General features: G+C 36.7%; 1 long non-coding RNA gene across 2 annotated transcripts in view; it reads left to right on the top strand.

Moving 5' to 3' along the window:
* The first annotated feature begins 2,486 nt into the window (after window positions 1-2,486).
* The window catches only part of LOC140615144 (uncharacterized), a 46,390-nt gene continuing 27,437 nt past the window's right edge, over window positions 2,487-21,439 (top strand). The window contains exon 1 of one of the 2 annotated variants that reach the window (XR_012015825.1): window positions 2,487-2,550. This is a non-coding gene — a long non-coding RNA (uncharacterized lncRNA). The remainder of the gene's footprint in view (window positions 2,551-21,439) is intronic. The other variant, XR_012015824.1, reaches the window with a different exon arrangement.

The raw sequence follows: 21,439 nt of genomic DNA on the forward strand, positions 1-21,439 counted from the left end.
TCCCAGTCTTGGTATCAATCCCATGTTGGGCTCCCTCCTCAGTGGGGAGTCTGCTTCTACCTCCTTCCCTCCTCTCCCCCCTGCTTGTGCTCACTCTTTCTCTCTCTCATAAGGAAAATCTTCTTTAAAAAAAAAAACAAACAATATTTACAATTTTGTATATGTATACCTCCAGACACACAAATTGTTCTTAAGGACATTAAATTATAGGTACCATTACTTCTAAATTTTTATAATTTATTTTAAATTAAGTGGATTTGCCCACCAAGGAACCATATTCATCTACCAAGGAAACATTAATATCACTTCAGGCAACTTAAGGTTATCCTTAAGTTGAATTTTGGATTATACGCCCAATTTAGCTGGGGTTGCAGACCAACCAGTGATTGGGAAGAGACCCGACATCTGAATGGCTTTGCTCAGGACAGTAAGAAATACATAGAGACCTCATTTATAATTCTTATATATCACCTCCAACTCCATACATTCTAACTAATAGGGTCTTTATCCTAAATTCTCTGGATTTATGTTAGCTAATAGATACCTTACAAATCCTTCTTGAGTCTCAAACCATCCTAGATTACTCCACATACAGAATGGATTCAAGGTTCTTTTTTTTTTTTTTTTTAACTCATTTCATTCTGAATTATTCCCACATAATTCCCATCTGGCAGGCAGGGCCATAAACCTTGGGGATATTAATATTACTTTTGACTTGATTCTGCATGTTTTGTGGCTTACTCTCACATTATGGTCAGGACATTAAACCATGACAATGACAATAACAGGCCTGAAATGTGGATTATTAATGCTCTCTCCAAGGGAATTGTATATTGAGCCAGAGATATATACTTACAAATAAAATAAAGCCTTCATTGTACATACCCATATGTATTTGCCAGTTTAGAGCAACACTTTATAGTTTATTGTGAATTCATATTTTTCACAAATTCTGTAATTTTCTTGTGCATAACATAGTTAATTTATATCATATATCATAATTTAAAAAATTTATTTAAAAAGGAATTTATTTGTTGTATGTAAAATTTGCCATGGTGTCTACATCATAGGTTTTAATTTATTAAATTTTTTATTTAAAATTTCATCTGTATTTGTTAAACCTACTATGCAATTTTCCAAGAAAAATTTTTGAGGGGACCATCCTGCAAATGAAAGTGTTTTTGCAAGTCATCTTTTCCTTGTCCATGTGCATATTATATTTTTGTGTGTTCACACTAATATTGAGTTTTATACATTCTATATATTCTATTGTGTTTATTTTAAATATATTAATGCATTGAATATATATCTAAAACCTTTATAACTTGTTTGGCATATTTTCCTTTTTAATTTTTTTTTGAAATTTTAGTTGACACAATGTTACATTATTTTCAGGTGTACAACATAGTGATTCAAAAAGTTTATTCTTTCATTCTAGACTCAACACAAGTGTAACTACCATCAGTTACCATACAACATTATTACAGTACCATTGACTATGTTCCCTATGCTGTGCCTTTCAGTTCCATGACTCATTCATTTTGCAACTGAAAGCCTGTATCTCCAACTCCCTTTCACCCATTTTGCCTATCCTCCCATCCCTTTCTCCTTTTTGATACTACAAGTCTGTGAAAGTGGAAGTGGCCTGTGCCATTTTGGAGAGTACGTAGTTATTAAGATCTGGGAAAACTGAAAAAGGAGTAGAGGCTTTAAAAATAGTAGATTTCTTTAACTGCAAGTAATGTTTTGGGTTTTTTTTTCCAGATCATTATGTATCTTTATACTATTATTAAAAATTGAAGGAAGGTACTTTTTTTTATCAACTCAGATATCATTTTCCTCATTTATTTGTATATTTCCATCACCAGTTTAAGAAACATGTCAGACTCTGCCCAATGAGCCTGGAGATAGATAAAACATTATCCTTTCCCTAAGGAGATTTTTTTTGTTGTTTTTTGAAAAGATTATTTGTAAACGGACAAATTAGAGTAAAACATAATAGAATTTTCATATAGTATTTTTGGAATACAGAGGAAGTACAGAACTACAATACTTAGAAGAATCAGTGAATGCCTATTTAGTCATGCTTCATGTTAGTTGATAATATGGAGAGTAGTGGGGCATACTGTTATTCGTTTATCCATTAAGTATGTGTAGTTCCTATGTGTTAGAAACTGTTTAGACTTAAGAGATACAGAAAAAAATTAGAAAAAAAAATCTTGCCCTTAATAAGCTTTTATTGTAGGGGAAAGAGAGAGAGAGAGAGAGAGAGAGAGAGAGAGGGAGAAAGAGAGAGAAATTTCTAAATAGGTAAAATATAAATTATATCAGAGTTAAGTGCTGAACGGAAAATAAGTCAGGGAAGGATGAAAGGCAGTGTTCACCCTAAGGTGAGTTGCTTTCCTGCCCATGATGCCTTATGATTAGTCTGGGGAAGAGGGATGCTCTAGGCTTCCCTTGGTGACCACTGACTGTTCCAGAGATTGATGTCATAATGAAATTTTCCAGGCAGAATTAGCAGTGGTAAGAGGATACATTTTATGAAGGAAGGTAAGGTATAAGTCTTGACAGAATACAGGGTTCTAGGGCTCTCCCTTCATGCTACCAGTGGTAGTAGGAAAGAGAAAACTTTATTTGGGACATGTTGGGGACACTGAGTTTCTGCATGACCACTGTCCATGGAGACAAAGAGGGTAGGAGAGATAATCATATCTACATATTTTAAATTATGCTCCATAGTATACTTGGATTTGCATTGACATTCCACTGATGATCAATTCTGAATTCAATTGAGACCACATAAAATAATGGATTAATCAATAAATTTCTCTCTTGATTCTTTGACTTTAAGTGAAAAATTGCCCTTAGTACATAAAATTTTCTTTGAGTTGCTTTCGAAGCTTATTCCTTACCTGAGCCACTCTACCAATTTGTCATGACCTGACAAAGCTAACTTCTTCCTCCCTCATATTGATCCCATCATTCCTTCTGTTTTCTCAAATCCTGTGACAATTTTGCCATTCTAAAGAATAATTCTAACATCCTATTTGGAGAATCAGAGACCCTTACCAGGATGGCCCATATAACATCAATTCTTGCATTTTTCGGTTTATATCTGCCTTAGGTTTCCTGTGATATAGCTGTTTTTACTAATTATGCCATTTCTTGGCCTGAGATTTATCCAAAAATATATCAATGACACTCTAGGAGATGTAACATGTTTTATGGCCTCATGGAAACATTTAATGCACAACTGCATGTTAATGACCTAGGATAGTTATACTATAAATAAATGTATTTATACCATTGAACTAAAAGTTTTCTTAAATTATTTGACCTAGGGTCCATCACTTCCCATTTCCCAATACTTCTTATTAATAGTTCATAGCAAAAAAAAATAGTTCATAGCAAAAAAATAAGTGTCTACAAAAAGTCCACAGTATATATCTTATTTCATAGTGAAATACCAAAGGCTTTTACTCTGAAACTAGAAATAAGACAGTCTTCATTCACAGGTGATGTGATTGTTTATATAGAAAATCCAAATTAGAATAAGTGAATTCAGCAAGATCACATATATGTAAGATCAATATTCAAAAATAAAATTGTATTTCTATATTTAAAAAATAGTTCATGGTAGTATCACAGGGAACATTTATTAAAGAATTCTAATCTAAATAATTATATTTGCTCCTTAGAGGCCTCTTTCTGGCTTGTATAGTTTCTAGAACTGAAAATTATGATAAACTTGGCACAGCAGTTAAACATTCTATGTACTGTCTAATTAAAAAAAAAAAAAAAAGACCAATAACAGAGTCCAAAGTGTTTGGTCATACTTAAAGTAGCATTTCTCTGTGTAATGTATTAGAAAGGTGGGGTCACCATATACCTTAATATAATAGTTCTCAATCTGTAGTATGCATCAGAATTACCTAAAGGGCTTCTTAAATTATAGAATGTTGGGCCCCACTCTCAGAGTCTTTGATTTAGTAGGTCTGGGATGGAGCCCAAGAAATTACATTTCTAACAAGTTCCCAAGTATTATTGTTGCCATGGATGTAGAGGCCACATATTGATTATCATCATTTTAATACAACAGTGTATCAAATCATTTATTAGGTTTTGGTGAAATTCTTAAAATATGCCCAGGAGTCACTGAGAAGAAAATGAAGTCATAGACCATTCTGTATAACTTTTATCTTTCTAATTCTCAATTTCTCTGTCTTTTCCCTCTGAATATCTTAGGGGAATGTGGTAGAGGCCACATTCAAATAAAGGCCCAAAGAAAACAGAGGGAAGATTCAAAATAAAATAATTAAAGATTTGTTTATTAAAGAAGCAATTACAATGATGTGGGATTAGAACTACAACCTGGAGTTTCGTGATAGTCAAGCTGTTAACCTTTGGCATAAAGGAATGAAGCAATATAAAGGATATTGGAACCTGGAGACACAGAGTTGCTTAGAAGATCAGTAACTTTCAATCAAGGAAACACAACCTGCTCAAGGTGGCTTTACAGTAATCCAGGCATCCAATCCCTCCTTCTGACCTTTCATAGGGATTCCCAATGGCTAAACCCAAAAAGATATCATTCTTTATAGGAACCCCTGGATGTAGTTCATATCCTCTACCTCATCAATCAGTGTCTCAGTGCTACCTGCGAGAGGCTATGCTAAGTTTCTTTAACAAATATACCACACTCAGTACAGCAAATTCAATGGGACTACTTGGGAAAAACCTGTGGTAATCCAGTGTCATCTGCCACGATTCCTCCAGTTTTGGTAGGGGCCAGACTGCTGGATTATACAGTAATATGGAGACCACCACTCTTGTATCTTTCAATTATTTTAGGGTGACATCAATTACTGTTATTCCCATGAGAATGCAATATTATTTGTAATGCGCTATCTTGAAGGAAAGGGAAATTTTCAGAGCTTCTACTGGCCTTCATCCATCAAGGAACCAATATGAGGATTTTGCCAACTATAAAGATATCAATTCAAATTATTTGTTCAGTGACTGGGAAAATGAAGAGCAGGTGATCCACTATGAGCTAGATCTGAGCCAGGACTCCATTTATGACCTGCCCTGCATATATTCCTGTGTAACAGAGGCTGTGATGGTGCTTTGGGTTCTTTTTTTAAAAGATTTTATTTATTTATTAATGAGAGATACAGAGAGAGAGAGAATGCGCGGCAGAGACACAGGCAGAGGGAGAAGCAGGCTCCATGCAGGGAGCCCGACGCAGGACTCAATCCTGGGTCTTTAGGATCAGGCCCTGGGCCAAAGGCTAAACCGCCAAGCTACCTGGGCTGCCCTGGTTCTTGACCCCCTGTGTCTAACAGTCCTGGAATTGTTGGAAGTATTCATCTTTTCACATGGTATGAATACTGACTAACTGGCTAAATATCCCTTTGGGGAAGGTATGAGGGAAACATTACCAGATCTAATGGCACAGTGATCCCTTCTGAATAGCTGGCCTCTTTTCCAGTCCATGGGTTCCAAGTTTATGAACTGACTCAGATCGAGAAACTGGGCAAAACATCATTCTCAGTGTAGCTATCCTCAATCTCCATATTATCCATGCTTGATTTCTTTTTATTATATAAACTACACAGTCTATTTTTTGACTGTCCTTCTCTCCTAGGAACCTTTTGCTATTAACCATCCCACAGCACCCTTTGGGTCAGGAATCTCTGCCTGCCATCCAATCTTGTGCAGGTTTAATTCCTTGCTTGTTAAAGAACATTAAAAACACAAATAATCTGACTGCCACAAACTCATCTCGCGGTTTTGAAAATGAAACTACTCTATGAAAGTAAAAGTGTACTTGAGGGATAGATTTTTACCTCCCAGTAGTTTCAACCAAAATATGCCCAAGTATGCCCTACAAATATTAGAAATTCTCATATGAATTCTCATAGAAACAAACTTTGATATGGCATTCATATAATATACATAAATCTGTCCAAATATTTTCTGAGAATCCATCAGTATGGTTAGATGGGTAATTAAGTAAGTTGACAGAGTCCAACTTTTAAATTTAAATGTAGAAGCAGAACTCAGGTCTGAGAAGAAAATGAGCATTTCCTTCTGTCTCGTGTGTTTTTATTTTTTTCAGGTGATTAAAAAACAATATAGGTGAAAAATTGCTCCTCAGAAAAAAAATTTCTCTTCAAATACAAAATTATAATAATTACCATAAGTAGCACCATATAATTCTAAATTGAATATGTCTCGTAGTAGATGTAACCTAATGAGAAAAGGTCAGAGAGCATACTTTAAGAGAGGAAAGATCAGGGCACCTGGGAGGCACAGTCTTGGTTTCAGCTCAGGTTATAATCTCAGGGTTGTGAGATAGAGCCCCAAATTGGTCTCTGCACTCAGCATGGAGTCTGCTTGAGACTCTCTTATCCTCTCCCTCTGCCCTTTCTCCCACGATCTCTCTCTCTCTGTCTCCAAAATAAATAAATTCTTTAGAGAGAGAGAGAGAGAGAGAGAGAGAGAGAGATCACCTACTTGGATGATCTCTGGGTAAATTGAAAGATTTTGTCACTGCTTTGCAGTAAATAATTGCATGATCTTGAGTAAGTCCCTAATCCTTTTGAGCTTCAGTTTCTATGTGAACAAAGGAGCAAGATGAGGTATTTTCTTTCCTGGCACTTTGTGGTGCTGCTATATAGAGGCAATAGGGCAGAGTACACACACGCTTGGATAGAGACTGCAATGGATAAGCAAACAAATGCCAAACAAACATAGATTTCATCTGGGCTCCACTACTAACCAGCTGTGTCAAATGAATAATTCATTTCATTTCTCTAAGTTTCTGTTTCCTCATCAGGAAAATGAGAATGACCATAAATACAAGGAGAAAGTACAATAATGTGCTTAGCATTGTTCCTGACCCATAGGAAATGCTCTGGGAGAAGCAGCTGCTATTTAGGGCAGTAGGTAAGAGTTCAGACTCTGGATCCCAGCTTGTAGTTCATATCCTGGTTCTTTTCATTCCCATCTGTGTGACTGTAAGGTGAAAACTTAATGTACATACAACTCATTTTCCTTTCCTTCAAAATACTGTTTTCGTATGGTAGTCACATCAAATGTTAAACATGGTTCCTGGCAAATAGTAGCTGTCAGTAGATGTGAGTTACCATTATCATTAACTCTTAGATTTCTTAGTGATCTGGAACCCCTAGGTGACTCAGCGGTTGGGTTCCTGCCTTTGGTTCATGATCCCGGAATCTGGGGTTGAGTCCTGCATCGGGCTCCCTTCAAGGACCCTGTTTCTCCCTCTGCCTATGTCTCTGCCTCTCTCTCTGTGTCTCTCACGAATAAATAAATAAATCTTTAAAAAAAAGATTTCTTAGCGATAACTCACCAGATTTTATGAGGACTTCATGTGCATGTACAGGACAGTGATCTTGGCCGTCTTGCCATATTTTAACCCATTCTAAGAAACTAGAGATAATTACAGGTTGGATGAATGATTTAAAGAGGTAAGATGAAGATCAAATGCCAAGCGAGTTACCTAGGGAATGAGTGGAATGGATTCCTTCCCTCTGGCTCTGCTGCCCCTGTGTACACAGTCATGAGACACCTGAACTCTCAACATGTAGCATCATCATCAGCCTCATGGAGACTCAGCTGCTTGTCATCACCCAGGCACTGTCTTCCTGACCACAACATCTCTTTGAATAGGTTGCTTGCTCATCTTTTTTATTTTTGTTTTTATTTTAGAGACTATTAATCTTCAGCTTGACAAAATGTCCTGGATTCTTGCTTCAAAATAGTTATCAGATGATAGAAGAAATACCTAAAAATGTTTCCCAGATGCTTTTTCACTCCCAGCTTCTAGTTGAGATTCAACTCCATTTTCTTTCTTTAGGATGTCTATCATGAATTTGGAGGGATCTTCACTGGCTCGCATGTCTCACTGGGAAATGTTTTGTGGTGAGGCTATGCCTCACATACAATCACTTCAGGGTTTGCTGCAGCTGTTACTGCTGGGTGTAGAACTCAGCAAAGGCCATGGCCTGCAGAAAACCATGAAGTAAAAACTGATGAAGCACTGGGAAGAGAACTGGAAGGGAACCAGGAACCCTGGGGCTTTAGATTCAGCTCAGCTTAACTCCGTGTGCAGACCTCCTTCTACCACACTATCATCATCCCCTGACTCTGGAAAAGTTTATCTTTTCTCTATTGTATATATATTTTTTATGAAAAATGGGGGCAGAGACAGCTATTCTATCTGGTAAAAACATTTTTTTGGGGAAAATACACATGTGACATTGTTTTGGAAAAGTTAAAAGTACCATACCAGCCTGTTGTAATTTTTCTAAGCAGAAAATTTGTTGTAGGATGAGGGCTAAAATAGAATCCTTATAATGGATTGAAGCAGAGATGTGTGTTGCCTTGTTGCAAGGATGCAAGTCCTTTCAGTGGTACTAAGCAAGAGAAACTGCCACGAAGGGGAAGGATAGTATTCTGGCACATGAGACATGCCATGTATAATGAAGATTTTATTTATTTATTTGAGAAAGAGAGAGAGAGCATGAGAAGGGAGGAAGGAGGAATAAAAGAGGGAGAGGGAAAAGGGTGAGGGAGAAGCAGACTCCCTCTTGAGCAGGGAGCTGGGCGTGAGCCAATCTCAAGACCCTGGGATCATGACCTGAGCCCAAGGCAGACGCTTAACAGAATGAGCCACCCAGGCGTCCCAAGACACCCAAATTTAGATCAGTTTATTACTCAGAACATATGTAACCTTCAACACATTTCTTAATCCCTTTAATGTTCAGCTCCTCATCTGTGAAATGGGGAAGTTAATAGCAATCTCTCAACATTGTACTGAGGATTAATTGGTGCTTAATACAATGCTCAACATATTGTGAATCCTCAGCATGCTAGTTTTATTATAATTAAAATGATAGTATTTAATTCATTGGTTTTGCAGGTAAGAGGATGAAAAATAATTTAATTTTCTTTCATTTCTATGGGAGCATGAACATACTGAATCAGAGAATCATGAATCTCATCAGTGAAAGAACCCCGAGAGAACACCCCTTTCAATTTATATTCAGAGACAGAAGTTATTATTATTTCCAGTTCAATCTAGATGCAAGGACAGAAGTATTCTTGCTTCCAGTATCTGAAGCAACTGAGGCCTGAATGTGATGAGATTTGTTCACATAACTGTAGGTAGTATAAGAAAGACTTGATTTTAAGTCACCTTTTAATGTAATGTTTCATACATTTCTTGATGTCATTCATATTATGCAAACGAGGCACTACTTTGCTGATGGAAAATGTTGGCAGCCTGTATGATTAGATGTTGCAAAGTTACTGAAATGGCTTTTTAAATAGGACACAAGGTTCTAATGTGCCTGTCAAGTATCACTTGCTCTTAGTTCTGTTCTTCAAATGGAATAATTCTGTCTCTGAAGTCGAAATCAGAGAGATGCCATTTGATGATGCCATTCTGGCACTGCCAGTCTTCAGCTGTTGTCTCTTCCCTGCTGAATAGGAATCCTCTGTGTCGTTGCAAATGTTGGACCAGCTTTCCTCTTCTCACTCAGGAAATTTAAAGTATTGCATTAAGGTACAGAAAGTATGGTATCAGGGATCCATGGCTCTTACTCATTTGGATTTAAAAGCAATGTTTTAGCTATCCATGGTCTTAAACATTGGTAATTTTATGTGAAGTAAGGTTACTAATTCTTCTCCAGTGAGGATTCTGGGTTGAACAACATTCTCTGTCTCATTTTGCTGAATGTGCTTGATTGCTTGAGAAAAATGACTTTATGCTGTTGCAGTGAACTGTTAAACTACCTACATGAAGGAATTACTATATGCACATGAAGATTTGTAAAAATTAGTAGAATCTTTACCTGAAAGGAGTTTTCCTCCACAAGGTGATTGTATAACATTTCATCTACTGACAAGGGCCTTTATGTGCTGCTAGCAGACTGTATATTGTAATGCTAAACTCAGACAATAAGAGAACTACTAGTTCAGTAAATAGCAAGCTTTTAAGTATTATTATTGCTATTAAGATTATGTTATTTTGGATTACTAGTTAGCCTTTTTATGGAAAAATCAAGGGCTTGGCATGAGATTGAGTTAAAAAATATTTTCTTATTCATTCCTGAGTGGTCATTTAAAATCCTTTCCTTCTACTTGCCTGAAGAATTAATACATTTAAACATTTGCTTTGTTTTGTATTTGAAACATACCCTTTTCCCTTGTATAATCATCTGATAACTTTCACTTCTTGGAAAGGTTTCAGCATAATTAAACATTTTGTGATGATAATCATACACTGCTGACTTAACTGGACTCTCATGCAATTAGTCTGCCCATATGCTTAGTTGGATGGTCCATGTTTTGTCTGTTCACTTACTTTTTATCAAGATGAAAACATGTGATCCGGTCAGCCGTAGTATTCAGAAATGACATCTGCCCCATTCCCAAGCTTTTTTCATTGATTTACAATGAGTCATCTGAATTCCAGTAAAAAATGAGTATAATATACTGCAGATTTTTACAGAATATGGCTTTCCATGGCTAAAATAAAGATATGACAAAGAGAATAAGGCTTATCATCTACAACTGAATTTCCAGCTAACTCACCATTCACCAGTGGGTTTCCCTGCCTCTGATCCCACATTTGTTATCTCTCAGGTAAATTTTATCCTATTCTACTTCATACAGCCATTTTATTTTTGGAAATCCTTCCATTGTGGGAAGTGCTATTGTAAAGTGGTTACTGACAACAGTACTACAGCAAAATGATATCACTACTCTTTGGGTATTTATTTGCAAATAATCTTTGTCTTAAAAAGCACTCAGAATTTGAAATCAATAAACTAAAGCTTAATACATATTAAAAACAAAAATGTAACATTTTATAAAACAATCAATATTAGGTTAATAAAAGCTATATATTCTAACCAATATCTTTATTAAAAATTGTATTTATGAAAACATACATCAATTGATGAGTTCAAACTCTGAATAATAAAAAATATAAGATGAAATTATCTGATTTGAGCATTTAAAAAAGGTACAATCAAATGGCACAGTGTGTTAGTGTTAGATCATTGTTGAATCTGTGGCATGTCTTTTATAATAGTTTTCAGTTGGTCAGTAAGCTTTCTGATTCTACTCTAGTCAAGAAAATGGTGACAAGATAGGCTTTTACTCTCTTTAACAAGAAAATAAAACATTGTTTGAGAACATTAAGGACATTATTTTTTTTTAAAGATTTTTATTTATTTATTCATGAGAAACACCGAGAGAGAGAGAGAGAAAGAGACACAGGCAGAGGGAGAAGCAGGCTCCTCGCAGGGAGGCGGCTGTGGGACTCATCCCAGATCCCGGGATCACGCCCTGAGACAAAGGCAGATGCTCAACCGCTGAGCCACCCAGGCGTCCCAAGGGCATTGTTTTTGAACAACCATTTTCTTACTGATACTGAGCTTTAGTTTCACTTCAAAGATAACATTTCCAGTTCATCCTTGTCCATTAGTTTAATAATGGAAACACAGAGATTACACTGCAGAGGTACAGGTATAAATTTCAGTACTTCACTTTTATATTCTACATGTTCAAAAAATCTTTAAACTTGGATTACACATCATCATTTCAGAGGAACTACACATTGTGAATAGCAATTTTCTGCTTCTGCTGAGCATTATGTAGGCAATGAAGGATGCCTTCCAAATGAGTATTTTTTATTCAAAATATTAATGCCAAGTATATCTCTCTGGTTATGATTCAAAATGTAAATTATTCAAGGTTCATGTTTTAAAAAATATTGACAAGTCAGTTTTAAAAATTCAATATTTTAGTACATACAAATAGCATAATATTCCAGATTATGAATTACTAAAATTTGGTATCCAGATCACTAGAAGCAATATTCATTCTCTCACTTATGATATCACAGAGCAGGCTTTTCCTTTTCTCACTCCTTCACTTCCCAATTTCTGAGTCCAGACGGCTAGTCCATGACCTAAACTGGCTGTGTGGACACTTCCAGATTATCCCTGCCTAGGATATTGGCTCTGGTGAATGAGGTAAGGATTAAAAGGCATTTACAACTCACATTTTTGTTGTTGTTAATATGGTGACGAGTTAAAGGTAAAGCAGATGCTTCATGACTCCCTCTGGGGAGCCTGATGTGAGACTTGATCCCAGGACCCTGGGATCACAACCTGAGCCAAAGGCAGTTGCTCAACCACTGAGCCACCCAGGCATTCTCCTGGCTAGATTTTTCTTGCTGCCTAGCAAGATTCTTGCCAGTTTTCTAAATTGCTCTTTTTCTCCCCTGTTTTCTGATTTGAGTCCTTTCAGCCTCCTATTGATTCTCTCAGTTCCCAATAACTTTGCAATATATTTACTTCTTTGCCTAAAGCAACATGCTCAGCTAATATGTTTTTAATCATGAATCATGGCTCATATGCTTCTATCTCTCAAATACCTACTTACCCTTTAAGGTTCATAACAAAGGCCATTATCCTCCTCGAGTTCTTTCTTCATTTTCAAATTGAATGTGGATGATTGCTCTGAATTCTTCCTGATTCGGTTCTGCTTCTGTTTTACAATTTCAAATTATGCTTTGTTTTTACAGATGACCTTTTTTTTTTTTAAAACTGTGTTTTATAGCTCTTCTACTATACTGTAGTCTCTATCAAGGAAGGCATTTTTTTCTTTTATTTTTTTTTAAAAGATTTTATTTATTTATTCATGATAGACACAAAGACAGAGAGAGAGGCAAAGACACACGGGCAGAGGGAGAAGCAGGCTCCATGCCGGGAGCCCGACGCGGGACTCGATTCCGGGACTCCAGGATCGCACCCTGGGCCAAAGGCAGGCGCTAAACTGCTGAGCCACCCAGGGATCCTTGGCATTTTTTTCTTTTACCCATATTTTTCCCCAAATAAATATACAAGTTAGTCCTTTCTTTAACAACCTGGTTTTTAAACACAATCATTATTAAATTTTAAATTATATAATTTACAATTAAATACATTATATTAAAAATTAGGGTAATACTTAAAACTCATCACTTCCCAATTATTGCATCTTACTATATTCTATACTCTTGAATTTATTTACATCTATTGTATCTACTGTGGGAAGAATACCTAATGGTGTCTTACTACTGTTCATCTCCTCACAACTCCACATAGTAATTTCACCTCAGTGTTTATAATAGGTCATGGTGACACAATCAATACTGCAGTTACTGGCAAATACTTTAAATCACTAGGAGATGGGGAACAACCCCAACTGGTTGTCACACATTTAACAACACACTACTCTTTGGATTCTATTATGATATATTCTTAAACTCAGTATTTCCAGGGGCTCCTGGGTGGCTCAGTTGGTTAAGTGCCCAACTCTTGATTTTAGCTCAGGTCATGATCTCAGGGTCATGGAATAAGTCCCAAGTAGGGCTCTGTGCTCAGTAAGATGTCAGGTTGAGATTATCTCCTTCTGCTTCGCTACCTACCCACACCTCTGCTCATACACATTTTCTCACTCATTCACTCAATAAATAAACTCTTTAAAAAAGAAAAACTCAATATTTACAATTGTGGTTTTCCTGATTCTCCTTGGTTCTGAGGTAGTAACTTCACTGGAGCACAAGCTCTATGGTGTTCTTGATGTGCTTCCCATAATCTTTAGTTTTGAAGTTTCTCTGCTAGCCCCTCTGAAGCATTTATAAGCACTATTCTTTTGCGTTAAAAATCTGTGCTGCTTAACCCACCTAAAGTGGCACATCTCCTAAACTGAGCCTCTACTAACACTGCTTCCTTAGTTTTCACTTTGTTTTTCCTGTGCCTATTTGCTTTAGAGTCCTGTTAATGTCTTCTCTTCTCACATATGTTCTGACAGAAATGAGGAGTGCTGAAAGGAAAAATGTACATAACTTAGGATCTTCAAGCACAACATTAATTTTGTTGATAGTTCAATTTATCTTGAGATAAGTTTTGTAACAAGATTTTTTTAGAATTCTGTCAGTGACAGTAGGAAGAGGGGTAGATTACGAGACAACTATGGTGGAGGTACTGTAGCATTATTGAATTAAAACTGCCTTACCAAAAAGTTTCTTTTCTTTTTTTTTTTTTTTTAAAGATTTTATTCATTTATTCATGAGAGAGAGAGGCAGAGACAAAGGCAGAAGGAGAAGCAGGCTCCATGCAAGGAGCCCGATGTGGGACTTGATCCCGGGACTCCAGTATCATGCCCTGGGTGGAAGGCAGATGCTCAACTGCTGAGCCACCTAGGCATCCCATCTTTTCTTTTTTTCTTCTATTCTTTCTCCTCTTCTCTTCTCTTCTCTCTCTTCTCTTCTCTTCTCTTCTCTTCTCTTCTCTTCTCTTCTCTTCTCTTCTCTTCTCTTCTCCTCTTCCCTTCCCTCCCCTCCCCTCCCCTCCCCTCCCCTCCCCTCCTCTCCTCTCCTCTCCTCTCCTCTCCTCTCCTCTCCTCTCCTCTCCTCTCCTCTCTTCTCCTCTCCTCTCCTCTTCTTCTGTTTTCTTTTCTGTATGAAGTTTTGATTGGGACAATGTCTGATTGCAATGGGATAGCAAAAGGTTTGTGGTTTCAAAAATCTCCTAAGATTCCCAGGGACACCTGAGTGGTTCAGTTGATTAAGCACTGGACTCTTGGCTTTGGCTCAGGTCAAGATTTTGAGATTATGATCTGGGAATCATGAGATAGAGCCCTTCAAGGGGTTCCAGGCTCAGCGTGGAGTCTGCTGGAGTCTCTCCCTCCCTCTGCCCTCTCCCTACTGCCCCTGCTCTCTCTCTCTCAAATAAATAAATCTTTAAAAAATCTTCCAGGGCACCTTCGAGGCTCATTGGTTGAGCATCTACCTTTGGCTCAAGTCATAGTCCCGGGGTCCTGAGATCAAGTCCCTCATCGGGCTCCCCACAGGGAGCCTACTTCTCCCTCTGCCTGTGTCCCTGCCTCTCTCTTTCTGTGTCTCTCATCAATCAATCAATAAAATTATTTAAAAAAAATCTTCTAAGAATCTTAATGGCAAGTATTCTTTCCAAAGAGCTATAATACTAAACATATTCAGTCTTCTTTAAAAAATTACTAACTCAAAATGAGAATAACACATTCTGATAACAGTGATATTCTGGTTAATGACATTTTCTAGCTGGCAGGGAAGGTATGTTTTAAGACTATATTTCTAACTTCTTAAGTGGACTTCACTAAACATAATCTCTATTTTAAATAATAACTTATTTATGGACATATGGCCATTACAATTGTAATATTCTCAAAATTGCTGTAATTATAGTTATCATAGGAGTCAGAGCTTGAATACATTTTTTTTAAAGATTTTATTTATTTATTCATGAGAGACAAAGAGAGGCAGGCAGAGACCTAAGCAGAGGGAGAAGCAGGCCCCATGCAGGGAGCCTGACATGGGACTCGATTCCGGGATTCCAGGATCACACCCTGGGCCAAAGGCAGACGCTCAACCGCTGAACCACCCAGGCATCCCAGAGCTTGAATAAATATTAATCACAATTAGGATATAGGAAATTAAATTCATGAAATAAAAGTACCAAATTAATCAATTTATGGAAAAATTACTTAAATCTAAAAAATCAATAAATGTTGATTGATTATGTTTAGGCTTTGTTATTATAACTTGCTAATGAGGTCAATTTTTATATGTTAATTAATTGTCATCTGGTAAACATCCCATTATGATTTATAAATGCTTATGATTATTGAAGGAGAAGTTTAACAAATCTTTGTTGAACTCTTCTTATGTGCCACACATCTTTCTAGGCTTATGTCTTACAGCACTGAACAAAGTTTCTTCCTTCATGGAAGTTAACTCTGACATGGAAAATTAATAATGTCCAGACAAACAGAGGAAAACGTGCTTTTTCACAAGATACTATATAATATAAAAAATAGCACATGAAGATGGAATGTGACAAGGTATGCTCTCTTATATAAGAGGATTAGCAAAAGAGCCTTTCATAAAATATTATTTGAGCAGAAAGCCAAGGAATTTGCAATAGTTTGCCACGTAAATGTATGAGTCAAAAACTTTATGCCTTTATCTTCTATAAAGGGAGAGAGATTTGCAAGTGGATTTTGCTGGCATGCTTGGTAAACAGCAAGAGACCATCAAACCTGGAGCAAAAGAACAAGAGAGAGAGTGATGGAAAATCAGATGGTGATTGGGGAACTACATGGAGTCGGGTCTCCAGACAACAATGAATAACAGTTAACAGTTACATAACTCTTTGTGCCAGACATCATCCCAGGAGCTTTACCAGTTTTAAGTCAATTAACCCTCACAGTAATATTAAGAATCTGGTGCATTAATTATTAACATTTTACACGTGGGAAGTATGAGACAAAGAAGAGTTAAATAACTTATCCAAAACTGTAGGGGAAGACAGCAAATGCCACAATTAAGACCTACAAGTCTAGCTCTAGAATATATATATTTTAATCAGTGGATGTTTTATGAGAGACAGCAAATGTTTTACAGGCTTTTGAGCTGAGGAGAAATTGATCAGACTTCTCTTTATGAGGACTATTTCATTATGGTTGCTGAGTGGAGAACAGACTCCAAAAAGGCAAAGAAGCTGACAGTGTAATTTAGGGGCTATTGCAGTATAGCACTCCAGGCTACAAAAGAGGTTTGCATCATCTAGGACAGCACTGATGGAGTGGAGAAGAGTAGTCTAATTATAGATATAATCTAAAGGTTTGGTTGATGGATTAAATGCTGTGGTGAGAAAAAGAGAACAATTTAATATAACTCTAAGGATTCTGGCCTGAACAACTGGAAGGATAAGGATTCTTTTACTCAGATAAAGATGGGAGAAGGAGCAGGTTTGTGGGAGCAAAAAGACTTCAGTTTGGGGCAAGTTCAGTGGAAATTAAGGATTAATAACATTACTTAGAAAATTAATGGCATTAGAGATTAGGGTTAAAGGTATGAATTTGGGAATAATTAGCATATTAGGGAGTGAATGAGGGTCTTCAACATTTAGACTTTAGAAGGACAGGAAGGAACTGGCCTTTTTGAAGTAGGAGAATCAATCAGTAGTGTGGTTTGGAGGCTGTGAGCAAGGTGTTTTAGGAATGGGGTAATCACTGATTGAAAATGCTACTGATATATTGTTTAAGGTGAAGCTTGAAATTGGCATCAGAATTAGAAATGTGGAGGTCATTAGTGACATTGACAAGAGCAGTGTCCTGGGAGTTTTTTTTTTTTTTAATTTGATTTTTTAAAAAGATTTTATTTATTTATGAGAGACAGAGAGAGAGAGAGGCAGAGACACCGGCAGAGGGAGAAGCAGGCTCCATGCAGGGAGCCCGACGTGGGACTTGATCCTGGGTCTCCAGGATCATGCCCTGGGCAGAAGATGGCGCTAAACTGCTGAGCCACCTGGGCTGCCCTATTTGATTTTTTTTTTTTTTTACAAAAATCTGATTGATATAGATGTAAGAGAAAATAGGAGGACATAAAGCAGACATGAAATACAGGCAACCCTTTAAAAAAATTCTATTGTAAAGGAAAGCATAGAATAGGGTGCCAGCTAGAAATGAAGGCAGTGGTAAAGGAAGGATTTAAAATAATTTTGAGATGATATGTATCACAGCATGTTTGCATACTGATGGGGATTAGTTAGTCCTGACAGATCAAGAAAGTACAATACAATGCAATAAATCAAGGGGTTTTGATAGAACATAGAATGCTCTAGAGACACAGAGAAGCATGCAACCTGGTATAATGAGAGGGAAGAAAAAGTGACTAGAGATTTTTAGAAGTAATATCTGAATTCAATTGTGAGGAACAAGTGTGAGTTAATGATGCAAAGAAGAATGTAAAGAGCTTTCTAGGGAGAGGAAATCATTAAAGCATATATTAATTATACCTCTGATTTGCTTTGTAACCATTAATCTTTATTTTTCAGTTAAATAACAAATCCTTGTTCATGACCTTTTATAACTGGCCTTGATTATAGTGAAGAAGATAGCCAAAGCTTGCCTTTGTGGAGATTACATTCCAGGAACAATGAAATATGAACACACAGACTATGATAGCAACAATGGTGTGCAGAAACAACTTGCTGAGATTGGCTAGAGTGCTAAAGGAAACTGCTCTGAAGAGTGGACATTTGTGTTGAAACTTAAAAAATGGGACTAAGCCAAACCATCAAAGGGGTGGATAAGGAGCACTCAAGGCAGAGAAAATAGCAATTGCAAATTCATGAAGAAGGGCTTTTTCAAGGAACAGAAAAAGGATCAGTATGGCTGGAGCTCAGGGTGAGATTTGAGAGCAGCTTGCAGTTACTAGGAGCAAAGAAAAGCCATTCACCATTTTTATTCAGGCCTGTGGGCTTCCAGAAAGGAGAAGCATGCACATCCTCATTCCCCTCCCTCAACCTATGCCTCCACCATTCCAACATATGAAGGCTGTTTCAGGCAAAACCATGTCCCTTGGTTGAATTAAGTTGCCCTTGGCTCCAACCACCTCATTTCCTGAATTATTTATGACCATGAATTTCCTCTATACTTAATGATATAACTGATACTAAAATTACTTTATATAACTTAAATGAAGTTAATTTTCTTAGTACTATAGTATAATCCCTGAAAGAGTTATTCTTTTAACAACATGCCATATTTAGGACTCTTAAGAGTTCTATTTTACTTATTAGAGATACAAGATATATGAAAATATCACATTATTAATTATCTCCCCATGCCAAACATGTTGTTCACCATACTGCCTTTTCTCAGTAAAAAATACCACTATTCATCTGATGGCTAGGAATGATTTTTTGTTCCCATTTTTCCTTCATTTCCCAGCAAATAACCCATCACCCATTTACGCTATTTCTTCTTTCAAAAATATATCACAAATCCCTCCTAGTCTTTTTATTTCTTTTGCAAACATAGTCCAAATCACAATCTTCTTTTACCAGATTACTGCATATAGTCTCCATGTGGTTCTCTGCTTCCAACTTTGATTTGCTTACCAGTTCTCTATAAGCAGCCAAGGGAATTCTTTAGTAACACAAATCAGAAGACTTTGCAAGTCAGGAGTACAGTTAATATATGTTTTATTGGTGTCCTCTGCCTAGAAGGCTGTACTCTGCTGATTAACTCTTACTCATATTTTATAATTAAATTCAGATATTCCTTCCAGAATCCTCATCACTACTTTTTCTCCATTCTCACAGGACTGGGTTGCATATTTCTCTGTGTTCCTAAAGCATTTTATGCTTCCCTCCACCAAGACCACTTTATTTCCTTTACTATGTTATGTTTTGACTTACCTACATATCTGTTTTGCTCACCAGACCATAGGTTGCTTGAGGATAAGGTCTATAACTTTTATTTATAGGTGTATCTTATTACCTGGTAAATAATTAGAGCTTATTAACAATGTTCATTTGGGGCACTCATTAATGACTGAGTACACAAATGCATGTGGATTGAAATGATTAAGAAAGGCTTCATGAGGAAGGTGATACAAGACTTCCCACTACCATTTGTTGAAGAAACAGTCCTTTCCCCATTGTGTGTTCTTTAACTCTTTAGCCTTTGTCAAAAATTGATTGTATATGCACTGGTTTATGTCTGGGCTTTCTATCTGTGCCTCTGGTCTATGTATGATTTATGTCTGGGCTTCCATCTGTGCCTCTGGTCTATGATTCCACATGTGAAAGAATGAAACTGAATCACTATCTTAGACCAATCAGAAAAGAAAAAGAAAACACCTCAAAATGGATCAAAAACTTGAATGTAAGACCTGAAACTCTAAAACTCCTAGATGAAAAATAGGAAAAAAGATCCTTGATATTGGTCTTGGCAATGATTTCTTTGATAAGATATCAAAAGCACAGGCTACAAAAACTAAAATCAACAAATGGGACAACATTAAACTAAAGAACTTCTGCATAGCTAAGAAAACAATCAATAAATTGAAAAGGCAACCTACAGAATGGGAAAAAATATTCACAAACCATATATCTGACAAGAAGTTAATATCCAAAATATTTAAAGAACTCATACAACTCAATAGCAAAAATAAAAACAAAAACAGGGATCCCTGGGTGGTGCAGCGGTTTGGCGCCTGCCTTTGGCCCAGGGCGCGATTCTGGAGACCCAGGATCGAATCCCACATCGGGCTCCCGGTGCATGGAGCCTGCTTCTCCCTCTGCCTATGTCTCTGCCTCTCTCTCTTTCTCTCTCTCTGTGACTATCATAAATAAATAAAAATTAAAAAAAATTAAAAAAACACATATAATCCAAGGAAAATTGGTCAAAGGACCTGAATAGAGATTTTTCCAAATGGCAACAGGTATATGAAAAGATACTCAACATCACTAATCATCAGGGAAATGCAAATCAAAACCACAGTGACAACGTGCTTGGGTAGCTCAGTTGGTTAAGCATCTGCCTTTGGCTGAGATACTGGGGTCCTAGGATGGAGCCCCACATCAGGATCCCTGCTCAGCAGGGGAGCCTGCTTCTCCCTCTCTCTCTGCTCCTTGCCCCTCTCTTTCCTCTGCCTCTCTCTGCTTGTGGGTGTTCTCTCTCTCAAATAAATAAATAAAATCTTAAAAAAGAAAACACAATGAGATACTACCTCACTCCTCTCAGATGGCTAGTGTCAAAAAGACAAGAGAACAAATAACGGTGAGAATGTGGAGAAAAGGGAACTCTTACGCACTGTTAATGAGGATGTAAACTGGTAGAGCTATCATGGAAAACAGTACAGCAGTTCCTCAAAAAATTAAAAATTGAATTACCATATGATCTAGTAATCCCACTCCTGAGTCTATATCCAAAGGAATTAAAATTAGTATCTTGAAGAGATATCTGCATTCCCATGTTCACTGTAGCATTAAACACAATAGCTAAGATATGGAAACAACCTAAGTATCCTTCATTGGATGCCTGGATAAAGAAAATGTTTGTGTGTGTGTGTGATATAATGTATTGATATATTTAAATTTTATATACATATACATATAGAGAAAATGTTTTGTGTATGTGCATATATACATAAAATACTTATACATTTAAAAAATATAATGTATAACATATATATATATATATATATATATTATTTATCCAAGTTACCTTCTGGAAGAGTTTGGATGAGGCAAGGGATTATTCTGATCAAATATTCTAGCGGCACCGTTTTTCTGAACCATGTATGGATCATGATCTGGCCAAATTTCTGTGCTGTGGGATTTCAGCATCTTCAAGTAATTACTCTCAAAATGTGTTCTACAGAGTGAGTAATTAAAATATTCAGCAACTAGTGCACAAGAAAGCCTCTGGATGTGTAACAGTTCAGGTTCTTTCATGAGAAATTGTACATTTGAAGCCCTAATGATCAATAAGAAAATAATAAAGTCCATGGAACTGA

This window comes from Canis lupus, chromosome 23 (genome assembly GCF_048164855.1).
Source record: "Canis lupus baileyi chromosome 23, mCanLup2.hap1, whole genome shotgun sequence".
Lineage (NCBI taxonomy): Eukaryota > Metazoa > Chordata > Mammalia > Carnivora > Canidae > Canis > Canis lupus.